Genomic DNA, 16,050 nt, shown 5'->3' on the forward strand with positions numbered 1-16,050 from the left:
TAGCCATTTTGTAGGTCTTCGATTGCTTGTAGAATACCTTTGTGCTGATCATGAACTATGCAAACGTCCTCCATGTACTTCACAATCATCTTCTTAACCCTTTCCAAGAACCAATACCAACTACCTCCAGAATCTTTCCCCACAAAGGCGATCGCCAGCTGCAACACCTGGTTGTTACCGTTGGACCCAATAGCTGTCAAGATTGTACCTTTATACCTTCCAGTCAAAAACGTGCCATCAATGCAAATGAGTGGGCGACATCGTTCAAAAGCCGCAATGCATGGACCCAAGGCCAAGAATGACTGCTGCAGAACCTGTTTGCTTGGATTTCTGAGCACAGGGATAGGTTTCAGGTTGTAGTAGTTTCTTAGATTCCTCTAAGCATATGGTGTGCAACAGGGCAAGGAGGTTATCATACGATACTTTGCATGTATCCCACTTCATCTCTAATGCTTTCTGCTTACCTCAGTAAGCTTTGTGGTAACTAATCTTATATTTGAATTTCTCCTCTATGGCACGAATAATCTACTTGGGCTCATAGCTAGGATTCTCCACTATCTGAGGATACATGTATTGAGCAACAAAATCAACAATGAGGTTGTGGTGTTGTGGTTGCAATTCATCCAGCAAGCATTGGTGCTCCACCAGTCTAATCACCTCCCAGTAATCCTTCCACTTCCCCTTGCATGTGTGCACCCTATACGGGCAATTTCTTTTAACACAACACACATCATACATTGTCGGGTAGCTCTTTACCATCCTGAACTGCCGTTGCAAAGATAAAGTTGACCATCACTTCACAGCTGTCTTCACCTCATCCCCACTAGGGTACAAAGCACTGACACAAATCTCATTCTCCTTGTACTCCCAAGGGACATTTTTCCTTTCATTGACTGCTAGATTTGAATGGTCATAACTTGACCAGTTCCGTAGGATAGGATTAACATCATCCTCATCTGATGAGTCATCATCCATGTACTCTTCTCCTTCCTCTCTACCTGCTGAACAAACCTAGGGATGTGCCCTCATCAGCCTCGCCATTTGGCTCACGGGTGCCTCTTCATCCTCTGCATCTCCTTCTTCTACCCCATGTTCAGTATCTTCTTCAGTTTGCCTATCAGTAAACTCCAGACCTTCCTCGCCTCTAACTTCCCCACCTTCAACTTTTTCTTGCGACTAACCCCTAGACCCAATCTTCTGGAACACTTCAACAAACAATATCAGCGATAAACCACGCTCAGTACAAGCATTTACATAGGCTCTCCAGTTCTAGGTTCCTTCAAGCAGCATCAACTCCCAAAATATTATGTCAGTTCGAAACCTCACTACAGCCCTAACAGACAGCTCAACTTGATCTCTATCAGGATTGAAAGCCTTGAATAGTTAGTTGCATATTGATGCCCAAGTCCTCTCTCTTGCTCTTGGTACTTGTTTGCAGAACGACTAAAATTCAGACAAATCTACCCCCTATGAACCATATCTAACCTCCCCAGACCATAGAACACTTGGAAAAATAAACTTGCCTATCAATATCCACGACATGAACAGATATTATTACTAAATGTTAAACAACACCTACATTTCAACAACTAATAAAGATATAACTTATGCATTGCCAATAATAACAATTTTAGAGTTATCTAAATATATCAACAAATTAATTTTACTTTACCTTGTCAATATACACGACATCAAGAGAGATCATTACTCCCCGGCCTCCTCCTCCCGCCGGTGGCGCGGTCCGCGCCACTCCGCCCCACACCTCCTCTACCGCCGACCACTCCTGCGCCACTCCCCCGCGCCCGCCGCTCCACCGCTGCACCCCTGCGCCCCCTCAGCTCCTCCTCGGCCTCGACCGCTCCACGCCTCCTCCTCCACCGCTACGCCCCCGCGCCGCCCGCGCCCGCTGGCGCCGCTCCGCTCGAACCGCCGGCCCGCCTGCCCTTGCCCCGCTGCCGCTCCTCAGTGCCAAAATAAATAGTATCACTTTTGCTATGTATCTATGTAGAAAATCCAAAACGAATAATAATTTGGGAAGGAGGGAGTAGTTTATTACTTGTATATATTTTCCAGAAATAGCAACTTAAGAAAGTTACTATATGTGTACATCATCCAAAAGGGACCTAACAATTAGTACTCCCTCTGTTTCAAATTATAGATCGTTTTGCTTTTTTAGGTTCATAGGTGTTTGTATGCATCTAGACATACATTATATTTAGGTGCATAGCAAAACATATGCATCTAGAAAAGCCAAAACGACCTACAATTTGGATGAAAGGAGCAATAGATATTTTCCAAAAAAAAAAAGTAACTTAGGTAGGCTACTATAAATGTACATCATAAAGGCACCTAACATCAATTTTTTTTAAAAAACAAATCATGCAAATTCATCTAAAACCAAGAAAATTGTCATGAATAGGCAGTGGCATGGTCTATACCTATGAGAAGTATCATAAACGCACCTTAAAAAAAGTATCATGAAGAAAAACGATGTCGTCTGCATGACAAGCAGGGGAGAAATACAACGTTTAACAGTGTCATATAGACCATGCTCTGATCTAGGCCAGACATTTCTTTTAGATTTTATGAAATTATTTTACATTTCATTTTTTTGCTGGAGTTTGTACCATTTTTACAAAAAACACTTTAATGTGATTTCTTTTCTAATTTTCATTTGGATGCCACTAGAAGTAAACTGTAGACGTTACACATCACCTTTAGCAGAACGGCATCCGCAGGCGGGATGAACTAAATTATTTTACATTTCCTTTTTTTTGCTGGAGTTTGTACCATTTTTAAAAAACACTTTAATGTGATTTCTTTTCCAATTTTCATTTGGATGCCACTAGAAGTAAACTGTAGACGTTGCACATCACCTTTAGCGGAACGGCATCCGCAGGCGGGATGAACTCCACCATGTCGCCTGCGACGGTGTCGACCAGCCCATTAACCGGAGCAACAGCATCGACCACCTGCGGAAGTTCCAGCACCGTGCACCTGATGCTCGGGAACGCCGCGGCCACCGCGCCGGTGCCCCCGGCGACGTCCACCAGCGACGAGATCCCCTCAGCTCGAACACCTGGGGCGACCCACGGATTGCCATGTCCATGACGAACCGCGTGTCCGACGCGAGCGCGTCGTTGAAGAAGCCGCCCAGCGCGGCGTCGCGGCCGAGGACGCCCCAGATGTCCCCGCCGTGCGTCATCTCGAACGCCGTCGTCGTCGCAGCGGCGCTGCCGCCGCTCCCGTCGCCGGCACCGGCGAGGACCCACTCGGTCAGGTTCATCACCGGCGTCACGAAGGGTGGCGCCACGAACAAGAGCGTCGCCGGCGCGAGGCCGCCGCCCTGGCCACTGTCGCCGTCCACGAGCAGGATGGAGACGGCGGTGACGCGGTACTCGCCGTCGTCGCTCCCCTCGGCGAAGACGCCCGACGCGGCGAGCTCGCGCATGACGCCGCGCAGGCAGGGGAGCCTGCTCGCGTCCAGGGAGAGCTCGGCGAGCAGGTCCTCGAGGGACGTCGCAAAAATCTGTCTAATTTGTGGTCTTTGATCAACTTTGGTATTTTGTGAGGCCTTTGATCAGATAGACAGTTTTTTTTTTTATCCATGAAGGCATTTGTATCGTACTGATCGGAAAGGTACTTCACTTTGAGTGAACCCTGCTGAATCGATGACCGGCGAGAATGTTTTTATCGATCTGCAGGTTGTCATAACCACAAATTAATTTTTCCTCGTTTTCGAGATGTGGTTCTTGTTCTTTTTTTTCATGTGTTATTACTTATTACTAGAATTGAAAATTAAGGATGTTCAGGATAAAACTAAGGACCCGTTTGGTTTTCTCAGAAATTAGCAGAGCTAAATTTAATTAGGCCCAAATCTGAATTATGTGTTAAAAATCTGTCTAATTTGTGGCCTTGGATAAGAGGGGAATAGCTAACTGGTAATTAGGTACTCTGGGTATTAGAAAGACTTTCTACTTTATTAGGGGCGAATTCAGCCAAGAGCATCATCGGGGTCATTAGGAATCATTACATTATATGACTTTTTATGAGTTGTAATAGTGGTTTACTAAGGATTTGCAAATTTCATCGGGTCAGCTAACCCCGATAAACAGTCTTAGATCCGCCCCTATCTTTATTATACGTGAAATCTGGTTTCGTATTGGAATTTCTTATTAGGGTTTAGTATTTTTTAAGGGGAATTTGTGTTCATATCCCTGTTTTGAACGTCGATGGTGATTTTACCCTCGTATTTTCAACTTTATGATTTTGCCTCTACTTTTTGAAATCGAAGAGAGAGTTTGCCCCTATTATGTGAAGTGCATTTAACGGTGTTAAAATTGGTAAAAGAAGACAAGTTTGTCATTGCGGATTTACCCTTACTATTATGAGTTCTTTGTGCTTTCACCCCTGTTTTGACAAAAAAAATGGATAGCATTTTGACAGGCTTTAACAAAAAATTGTCAACCAATCTGATAAAGATATTTGGATCTGACACAAAATTTGTCAAAGTATTAGACCAACATCATGACACAAATATCTGATAGGAAAAGCACCAGATCACATATATTAGACCAACAACAGCACCATATGACATATATGCCCAACATAAAGCACCAGATCACATATATTGGAAAACAAAAGCACTAGATGTTCACATTTCATCCCATCATATCCATATCACAACCCAACAAGTTCACATGTCATCCCATCATGTCCGGATCACAACCCAACAAGTTCACATGTCATCCCAACTACTAGAGAACGTACATGGCAAATGGAAAACAGGTCATTCAAGCATCTATGCCTAGCAATGCAGCCAAGTTTCTTAAGTTTCCGCCTCTTCCCCTTCCCCTTCCACCTGCACCTGCTGCTCCCCTCCCTCTTCCCCTTCCCATTCCCCTTCCAGTTTGTGTTGCACTTCCACTTGCACTTGCATTTCATATGACAAGAGTAAAAGTGTGTTATTAAACAAGTTGGTGGTACAAAAATGAATAAATAAGCAAATAAATTGAAATGAGTATCAATCCATGACTCAGATTGATGCTTGTGCTAAATTGAAATAAATTGAAATGATGATCCCTCTAATCTATCTTTGACATGAAGTAGTTGAACTTGTCAGTTGTGAAGCTCTTTCTTGTTGCCCACATATTCTTGCCATAAAGCTCACCATTGAATCCATTATTCTTCATATTCTTCCACAAATGCCTCATGCACTCTCTATGTTCCACTCCTGGGTATACATCTTCTACATCCCTCTCTATCCTTTTACCGGCATTTGTACTAATGACCAAACCCGTAGGATGACCAATTGCCTTCTTCAAGTTGTTGACAAATCAAGTCCAACTGTCCTTGGACTCGGTCTCATTCACTCCATATGCCACTGGAAATAGCTAGTTATGACCATCCACTGCCACAACTGCTACTAACTGACCTCTTGCCCTTCCTGTAAGATGAGTGGCGTCCATGGCAATGTAGGGCCTACATCCTTGCAAAAATCCATCAATGCATGTGTTGACGCCAAATTTTGACACGTATGAAATCGGCGTCAGGAAAGGAAGAAATCAGGAGATGCGGCAAGACACAGAGGTCACGGTTGGAAATCGGCCGATTGGTGCTACAGTCAAGGGTCGGCCGATTGCCCTTTAAGAGTGCAACTCCGCTTCGCCCGACCCCTGAGTCCTGGGGTCGGATGCGCCCGACCCTCTGAGGGAGGAACTCCGCCTCGCCCGACCTTAGGTCCCAGGGTCGGAGTAGTCAGAACCCCCGACATGTGGGCCGTAATCGTCTGTCCCTTGCCGATGGAGTTGGTAGAAATCGGCCGATTAGGAGGCTGGAGCAATTGGGCCGGTGTGGGCTTGAAGTGGATTATGAAGATAAAAAGGGAGTCAGCCCATGAGAGCATGATGATTGACCCAGTACGAGTCGTACTTGTAAATATTCTTTTTTTGTTTAAAATTAGAGATAGAGTTCTAGTCGGTTAAGAAGTCATTTGTAACAGGCTATAAATAGCCACCCTTGTAGATCTGTAATCATCATCAAATCAATACAACAAACTACTATTTCCTCGCACTTACTTTCAAGCAGGCGATTTTGCCAATACTTTTCTTCTTTTTCACGAGTTCATACGAGTTGGCTGGGCTGCATCAACTTGACCTCCGGCTGATTCTATAAGTTCCGTTTACCGAGTAATATCTAAGCTTTAACTTCGGGCGCATCGCTGTCGTTTCGTTTAGATTTATTCACCAGTTATCGATATCCACTAGAATTCTAGGTTTTACCTGTTGTTCTAGTTTTATCACCAGTTATCCAGCTAGGAATTGGAACTTTCGGCTTTCCTGTGCCTTATTATTCAATCTATTATTTTACGCATAGCCGATTTAGATCTATTCCTAGTGTTGTTACTATAAGCATTGTTTAGATTACTCCAGCAGTCTTCTTTATTAACGCTGCCCGGTAATCGGCTGCATTATAGCCGATTTCCTTATTACGGCAAATCGACCGATTCGCTGATAAGCTATCTCGAGATCGGAACCTTAGCTGATCGCAACCTCTGGGATCTGACACGTTTCTTTCCTTGCCAATCAACAGGTCAGATTGGCTGGCACGCCGCGCGAACCGCACCAGGGCGATCACCCGAACAGGAGCTAAGCAGATTCTCCCGGGTCGTGTGTCCGACGCTGGGAATTCGATCAGCCAATTTCTAGCGCCAACACACTTTTGGCACGCCCGGTGGGACCAATACAACCGCCACTATGTCAAAAGCTGCCGAAGTCTCGGAAGACAACGTCATTGAAGTGACGGAAGCAGACCTCACAGAGACGAACAGAAGGAAGAATTGGAAAAGCAGATGGCATACTACCGGAAGACGTGTCTGCAATCCTTCAGTCGTACCAGGAGCGGGAAACTGTCAAAAAGACTCCGTTTCCAACTCTCCACCAGATCACAATCGCCGAGGACTCGGGCAAGATGTCCGAGATGGTTCAACAATCTGTCTATCAAGCTTTCATTGATCAATCCCCGGTGATTTCTAATACGGTATACAATGCCGTCATCAGCTCCTTGGCCAACGGCGTGTCCCAAGGGTACCAGGGGCCGGCGTATGCCCCACCTATTACGGCCCCGACCAGGAGTTATTCAAATACACCCTACTTGGCTCCTCAGCCAATCCAGGCTCCAATTGGAGGTCCCGGCACCTCCTCATCATCAATCCCTCTCGGGCCTAACAGCGCGCCGTATCTCCAGCCGCAGTCCGTTCACTTGTCCTCCGCGCAGTTGTCTCCTTCGAATTCAATGCCTTGGGGGGCACCATCGGCGTCGGCCGTACAAGATCAATCGGCCAGCTATGGAAGCATTCCAATCCAAGCACCTTTCCAATCGGCTGCGTGGCCGATGATGCCACATATCAGCCTATCATGCCGGAGATGAGCAGGGGGGCAGAAGCAATGGAAGCACTTCAGGGCATTGCGCCGATCGTGCTATATGACGAAGCCGTCGGTTCACTCAGACAGCCGATCCCGACTACGCAACCGGCCACGTCACATCAAGCACGTTCTCACCCACCACCCAGTCATCCCGCCGCCGGTCCACCAGCACGTGCCGATTCCCCAGCCGATAGTCCATCAGCAACAACCAGACTGGATGGCACGTATAGCGGAGGTGATTCAAGAGCAATTCGGTTTAAAACCGAAGATGCAGACCTACACATACAAGACACCATACCCGCCTACTTATGACTTACTGCTGTTTTCCCATCGGTACAAAGTTCCCGATTTCACCAAGTTTTTGGGGCTGGATGACACCTCCACTGTAGAGCACGTGAACAGATTCATCATCCAATGCGGAGAGGCAGTGGCGCAGGATGCTCTACGAGTGCGCCTTTTCTCATCATCCCTGTCCGGGTCGGCCTTCCAATGGTTCGCTACACTGCCACCCAACTCAATAATTACATGGGCTAACCTAGAGAGGCAGTTTCACAAGTATTTCTATGCGGGGGTCACGAGATGAAGCTTTCTGATTTAACCAGCCTCGGACAGAGAAGTGATGAGCCGGTATCCTCGTATGTGCAGAGGATCAGGGAGATCAGGAACAAATGCTACTCCCTAGCCCTGACTGATGCACAATTGGCCGACATAGCCTTCCAGGGTCTCCTGCCTCATATCAAAGAGAAATATGCTTCACAGGAGTTTGAGAGCTTGAGCCAAATCGTGCATCAACTGTCTGGCCAGGAAGTACGCCCCTTTGATCCATGAAGGAACTTCCAGAAAAAGATGGCGTACTTAGAGGAGGTTGAATCCGAAGAAGAAACAGAGATCGGCCTGGCGGAGTGGGTTAAAGGAAAACAGTTGATATCGTGTCCGTTCGGGAAAAAGGAGCCGGAAGTATTCGGTTTCGACACATCAAAGGCCGATAAAATTTTCGATCTTCTCCTCCAAGAAGGACAGATCAAACTCTCGCCATACCATACGATCCCGTCGGCCGAACGGCTGAAGAAGATGAAATATTGCAAGTGGCATAACGCCACCTCCCACGATACAAATGAATGCAAAATCTTCCGACAGCAAATACATTCGGCCATCGAACAAGGCAGGCTCAAATTTGAGGTCCCAACAAAGCCGGCCAAGCCGATGAAGATCGACCAGCACCCCTTCCCCACCAACATGGTTGACACGGGGAAGAATTCGCTCCAAACCAAGGTGCTGACATCTGAATCAGCTAAGAAAAGCGGCGCCGTGGACCTCAGCAATCAAGCGACGCCCGAAGACATCAAGGGAAAACGGCGGATAGAGGATGAATACGACGGATCAGAAGAACCACACAGGCCTGTCACTTCCAAATTTTTGCTCGACAAATATCAACGGCAGCAGGAACGCTCAAGATCCCGAGAAGAGGCGATGCGGCAACATGAAGATCACTAGCGATGCTCATTCTTCATCCACTACTGGGAAAGCAACCTTAGGTTGCCGTCGGCCGATAATTGTCCTGAGTGCAACGGCCCGTATCGTAATAATCGGCCATTCAGGAGGTCTCGCTCTAGAGATGGAAGACCAGAGCCGATCAGCAGGAATTGGCGCGAACAAGAAGACCGGTGCCCTCCAGTGCGTGATCGGCTGGGGGCAGAGGTGACCGGTATGATCGGTCGGAAGACAGGCGCGAACGAAACGATAAGCCGGGGGGCAAGTTCGATCGGCACAGCCAACCAGAAAACAAGGTCAGCGTTCATGATCGACTTGAAGAGATGGCCGATGCTCGGGTATCAGATGAGAACCCCTTAGGACGCGAACCAGAATGGGAACGCGCCAGGCCACGGACTAAACCGGTGAACCCCAGGTGGTGCCCTGATGGATTGACCAAGTCTCAAAAACGAAGAATCCAACGTCTCCACCAGTGGGAACAACAGGAAGAAGAGCAACAACATACGGTGGACGAGAAGAACGGCAGGTCTCAGGTCTAGCACCCCAAAAGACACGACAGGAGGGACGACGAATCGGCAGCTGACATCAGCATGGTTTTAATACTGCCGATGGAATTCATGACTCCCGCCGACCGACAGAACATGTCGGCAATAGAAGAGCAGATGGCAAAATTGGCTTTGGAGCTAATGATAGCCACGTTCGAGAAGCCCGAAGACAACAAACGACAACACCTAAAGGCATTGTTTCTAAAGGGGCATGTCAACGGCCGACCCATCACCAGATTGCTAGTAGACGGAGGAGCTGCTGTTAACATCATGCCATACGCCATGTTCCGGAAGCTAGGGAAGAGTGATGATGACCTGACTAGGACAGACATGATGCTCAAGGACTTCGAAGGCAACGTGTCTCCCGCCCGCGGCGCACTTTGCGTCAACCTCACCATCGGCAGTAAAACCCTTCCTACTACTTTCTTTATTATTAATGGCAAAGGGTCCTACAACATGCTACTCGGCCGAGACTGGATACACGCAAATTGCTGCATCCCGTCTATGATGCACAAATGCCTCGTACAGTGGGTCGGCGACAACATCGAGGTGGTCACCGCCGATTCCACATACAGCGTCGTGGCAGCCGATACGCAGCAATGGAGCTGCGAGAATGTCAAGTGCATATCCGGGAGGATATGGGACACTGATTTCCTGAAGGTGTCCAATTTTGGCCTACAGCCGATCCGAGCAGTCGGCTCCGAAGATTCAGACTAAATGGATCAGTTCGCTTGGGAAGATGGAAAGCTAGGACACGGGTTCACGTTGGCCGATTCATTAGAAATGATAGATTTAGGCGATGGCACCAAGCCAAGGCTGACGTATATTAGTGCAAATTTGGATCCATAATACAAATGTAAATTGACAAGTTTATTAAGAGAGTTTAAGGATTGCTTTTCTTGGGAATACCATGAGATGCCCGGATTAGACGGATCTATTGTCGAACATCAGTTACCCATAAAGCTGGGATATCGGCCGTATCAGCAGCCTGCATGGCGGTGCAATCCTAAAATCCTACCTGATATAAAGGCCGAAATAACGAGGCTAATCGAAGCAAAATTTATTCGGCAATGCCGTTATGCCGAATGGATCTCCAACATTGTACCCGTATACAAGAAGAACGGAAAGCTCCGCGTATGCGTCGATTTCAGGAATCTCAATCAGGCCACGCCAATGGACGGATACCCAATGCCGACGGCCGATGTGCTGATAGATGCCGCCACGGGGCACAAAGTTATTAGTTTCATGGATGGAAATGCTGGATATAATCAGATACTAATGGCCAAAGAAGACATATCCAAAATGGCCTTCAGATGCCCGGGTCACCTTGGTTTATTCGAGTGGGTGGTAATGACTTTCGGCTTGAATAACACTGGTGCTACGTATCAGCGAGCCATGAATTACATATTTCACAAACTTATCGACATCCTGGTTGAAATTTACATCGACGATGTCGTAGTCAAATCAAAAGGACACCAGGAACATCTAACTGATTTGCGGCAGGTATTGAAATGCACAAAGAAACATGGGCTAAAGATGAACTCGAACAAGTGTGCTTTCGGCATGTCCGCCGAACAATTCCTGGGATTCATGGTTCACGAACGAGGGATAGAAATCAACCGGAAGACCATAGCGGCCATCAATAAAGTTGTGGCCCCGCAAAATAAGACTGAGTTGCAGTCCCTAATCGGCAAGGTAAATTTCATCAGAAGATTCATATCTAATCTATCCGGGCGTATCCAAGCCTTCACACCATTGTTAAAGTTGAAACCCGACCAAGAGTTCGTATGGGGAGAAGAGCAACGCAAGGCACTAGAAGATATCAAGCAGTACTTGGTCTCGCCACTAGTATTGGTCCCACCTCAAACTGGTAAGCCGTTTAAACTATATTTATCAGCCGATGAACGAGCTATCGGGTCCGCTCTGGTCCAGAAGTTCGAGGGGAAGGAACGGGTAATATATTATGTCAGCAGAAGACTTCTGCACGCCGAAACAAGAATGTGTAGTCGTATGCAAAGATGACGTGGTAAAATACATGCTGTCATTGCCGATCTTGAAAGGACGAATCAGAAAATGGATATTGGCCTTATCGGAATTCGATCTACGATATGAATCGGCAAAGGTCGTCAAGGGTCAGGTTATGGCCGATTTTGTTGCCCAGCACTGCGGACCAGAGACTACCTTCGTGGAACCAGTGCCGTGGACCTTATATTTTGACGGTTCGTCATGTAGGGCCGGATCAGGAATCGGCATCGTTCTCATATCGCCTCGGGGGGCAGGCTATGATTTCTCTCTGCCGATAGAAGCATCCGCCACTAACAACCAAGCAGAGTACCGAGCTGTGTTGAAGGGGTTACAATTATTGAGGGAAATCAAGGCCGACGCCGTCGAGATTTTTGGGGATTCCATACTTATCGTGGACCAATTAACAGGAAGGTCTGAATGCAAGGATGATGTATTAAGGATTTCTTACGAGGATTGCCTTCAACTTCTGAAAGAATTCAAGTCCGCGGTTATTGAGCACATCCTAAGGAATCATAATGAGGATGCCAACAGGCTTGCCCAACATGCATCCGGATATCGGCCGATTCAGGGCGCTATGGCTCTAGAGCTCGCGGCCGACGACTGGCGAAAAGAGATCGCCGATTACCTGAAAGATCCATCTAAGAAAGTGGATCGGCGGATACGATTTCAGGCCACAAAATATGTGCTACTAGAAGACGACTTGTTCTACCGGACGATTGATGGTGTTCTACTCAAATGCCTAGGAACAGAGGAGGCGAAAACTCTGATGGGAGAAATCCACGAAGGAGTATGTGGAGCCCACCAATCGGCACATAAGATGAAATGGATGATTAGGAATAATGGGTACTACTGGCCGACAATCCTCGAAGACTGCTTCAAATATTATAAAGGATGCTAAGATTGTCAGAAATACGGGAATGTACAGCGTGCGCCCGCATCGGCCATGAATCCTATTATCAAACCATGGCCGTTCAGAGGATGGGGAATAGACCTCATCGGACAAGTTTATCCTCCGTCAAGCAAAGGGCATAAATTCATTCTAGTAGCCACAGATTATTTCACCAAATGGGTGGAAGCAATTCCGCTAAAGGCCGTAACATCGGCCACCATGGTTGATTTCGTAAGGGACCATATCGTCTACCGTTTCGGCATTCCCCAGACTATCACAACCGATCAAGGAACGATGTTTACATCAGGAAAATTCGAAGAGTTCACGGCCGATATGGGAATCAAACTGCTAAACTCCTCTCCGTACTATGCCCAAGCTAATCGTCAGGTCGAATCTTCCAATGAAGGGATAATTAAGTTAATCAAGAGGAAGATAGAAGAACAGCCAAAAAAGTGGCATTTGTGCCTGACCGAGGCTCTATGGGCATACAGGATGGCTTGCCACGGGGCCACCAAGATGTCTCCTTATCAGTTGGTGTACGGTCACGAGGCAGTACTGCCGTGGGAATTGAGGACAGGATCGAGACGCACGTCGCTCCAAGATCAGCTGACGGCCGATGATTACTCCTCACTCATGAAAAGGGAACTTGATGACTTGGCGGGCCAACGATTGAGAGCTTTGATCAGTATCGAAGAAAACAAGAAAAAGGTGGTCAGATGGTATGTAAGAAGGTCAAGGTCAAGCAGTTCTCTCCGGGGGACCTGGTATGGAAGTTAGTGCTGCCGATCGGGTCAAAGGATCCTAAATTCGGTAAGTGGTCTCCTACGTGGGAAGGGCCGTATAAAATCGGCCGGTGTGCTCCGGGAAACGCTTACATTCTGGAAACGATCGAAGGAGAAGAGTTTACTAGGGCTTTGAACGGGAGATACTTGAAAAGGTACTACCCTAGTATATGGGTCGGAGCATAAGGATCGACCGCAAAATATGATAAACAAACGCACAGCCGATACAAGAGAAAATCGCCTAAAGAGAAAACATAATCGTCCAAATCGGCCGATTTATTATTCGGTACGAACGATGGGTTACACGACCGACGCAGTACAAGTCGCCCTTAGAGCAAAAAAATAATCAACCACGCCTTTTCTTGAGTTCTCTCTCAACCCGGCCTAGTTCTATCAGAAGACGGATGTGTCGTTCTTCTATGTCTTTCATCGCGGCCTCCGCTTCAACTTGACGAGGAAGAAGATGACTCCGGTCCATTGCCGAGCGCGATGTCCCTGCCGCGGCATCTTCAAAGGCAACCTGACGAGGAAGCGGGTGGCTTCTGTCAACTCGAGGTCGCCTATGGTCGTTACCGTCGAGGAAGTCCCAGATCCGTTGGATGTCGGTGGGGATGTGTTCTTTGAGTTCTTCACGGTGAGCCCTGATTAGGTCCTTGTCTTCTTGCGATAATGGTTCGTCAGAATATACGAGCCCGATGGCTCATTCGAGTTCAGGACTAAGGCGCCGTGGCTGGGAAAAGAGACAGCATATAACCGCCTAAGATGAGGTGTTTCAGAGGAATCGAATTGAAATGAGGCGGAGGCAGATCTCTTACCTGGTTAACAGAGGAAAAGGAAGAAGATGAAGAAGACATGACTGTAGAACGCTCCGACGAAAAACAAGTCAGGGAAAAGGAATCAAGTGGAACGGGCGCTCTCAAAGGCAAGACCAAGACTGGCATTTATAAGAAGAGAAAGCGTGGATGTTTGGTAAGACGCATCCCATCGGAAGTGAAAAGGGCAATAAATAAGGGGACGTCGTGAAGGACGGTCAAAAGAGGCATTAATATTCGTTCAAAAACTACCAGTACTTTTACAGATCGCCCAAAAGAGCATTGATGGCCGCAATTGCTCGACGTCGGATCTGATCGGTCGAGTCCAGAACCCATTGGTCATCTTCTGCCGACCCTGGGACTTCTGACATATGGCGGTGGAGTCTAAGGGCTTCGTGAGCCAGATGCTGCCTTTCCCGCTTCAAATCGGCGATAACGGAGGGGAGCTCCTGGAGCCTCTTCTCTTCAGCGGCTATTTCCTTGGTCACTTGCTCCATCTCCTTGGCAAGTTCTGCTCTTCGGCGCTTGAGGCGGTCTATCGTGCCAATGAGTCCGGGGCGGGAGTCCTCCAGAAAATGAATCCGTTGATGTACCTCTTGAGCCTGACGCTTGTATGAATCTTCTTCTTCACGAGTCTTGGTCAGTTTGGCGCGATCGGCCATGTGACGCAGAGCCCTGAAGACCGGAATCCGCATTGACTCAATATACGCGACCGGCAGCAAGGCTTCTTCGGCCTCCTCTGGTACTCGCCCGCTAACGTCACCAAAGAGCTGCCGAATCGGCGAGGCATCTTCTACCAATCGGCCAATGTCCTCTTGAAGAAGGGATCGTATGCTTTCAAGCTTGGCACGGACGTCGTCAGGGATGGAGCTCAAAGTGACCTGACGGGAAGCAACTTCCTCGTCATCAGAAAGTGCGACCGCAAACGAGAAGAGGCTGTTATTAGGGGTGTCCTGTTCCTGTAAAATAGTAAATGAAAAGAGAACAAGTTAGCCGATGGTAGTAGCAAATCGGCCAATAAGGGTGGGAGATCTCTTACCTCTTTAAAACGGATTTCTTCCATCTGCGTTTGCGAGACCGTCACCCTCGACTCTGGGACTGGCACCATTGGCTCGTCAGAAGAAGAGGACTCAACGACAATCGGCGCTCTGCTCGGGCCAACTTCTTGAAGGGTGGCCAATGGTCGATCAGGCAACGCGCTTAATGTACCGGTAACCTGTGTAAAAGTTAGTAAGAGCATCATCCAAATACTAGAAGATCGGGTTGAAGGATCGTATACCTCAGCAGGACAGAGCGCTGGCATTTCATTAGCTGCTTGGGTTACTGCCAATTGCTGAGGGTTCGCAAGTGTAGTCTGTGCAGCCTAATATAAGAGGAGTCAGTATGGAAATAGCAATCGGGGAGATCGGACAGTGAGTTTACCTGCATAGCCTCCACCAATAATGACGCGGCGGCTGCTCCGGCTTCTGTGGCGACTTGAATGTCTACCTCTTCAGCAGTCGGAAGGATCGGCACAACCGAAGTTTCTGCCGATGTAATCATGGGTGGATCGGCCGATTCTGTATGGGCACGCACTCGGCGACTGGTCTTCTTGACAACCTTCTTCTGCGCCTGCTTCGCTCGGCCGGCGATGTCGTCTACAAAAGGGGCATGATAGCCGATGGGGGGAATGTTGTGTATGGATAACGGTCCTCTATCGGCCGACCACTCCGGCTACGTTTTGGGGGAGCGCGGCTTTCAGACTGAGTCAACAGCAAGAGTTAGTATATATGTGTAAAAAAATAAGGGGAAATGAAAATCGGCTACGGAAAAGAAGAGTACCTCGGCGTTCGGATCGATGTTGGCTGGATCCAGGAGGTTGCAGTATATCGATGCAGAAGCGCAGAACAGGTACTTTTCCATTCGGCCCACCATAGCTTGAATTGCTGAACGGCGAAAGGGGCTACTATCCAACCATTCAGATCTATGGTACTGGAGTCTGGAATCCGATCTCACAGCTGGTTATAGTCAAGACCCTTGGTGAGTTCATCTCTGAACTTTGCTCGGCCCGCGAAGTATGCGTAAATCGGCAATTGACCTAGG

The 16,050-nt window shown here is 47.8% G+C and overlaps 1 pseudogene; it reads right to left on the reverse strand.

Annotated features, from left to right (window-relative positions):
• Window positions 1-1,849: 1,849 nt before the first annotated feature.
• LOC117844124 (acetylserotonin O-methyltransferase 1-like) lies at window positions 1,850-15,396 on the reverse strand (annotated as a pseudogene).
• Between the last annotated feature and the right edge of the window lie 654 nt (window positions 15,397-16,050).

This window comes from Setaria viridis, chromosome 2 (assembly GCF_005286985.2).
Source record: "Setaria viridis chromosome 2, Setaria_viridis_v4.0, whole genome shotgun sequence".
NCBI lineage: Eukaryota > Viridiplantae > Streptophyta > Magnoliopsida > Poales > Poaceae > Setaria > Setaria viridis.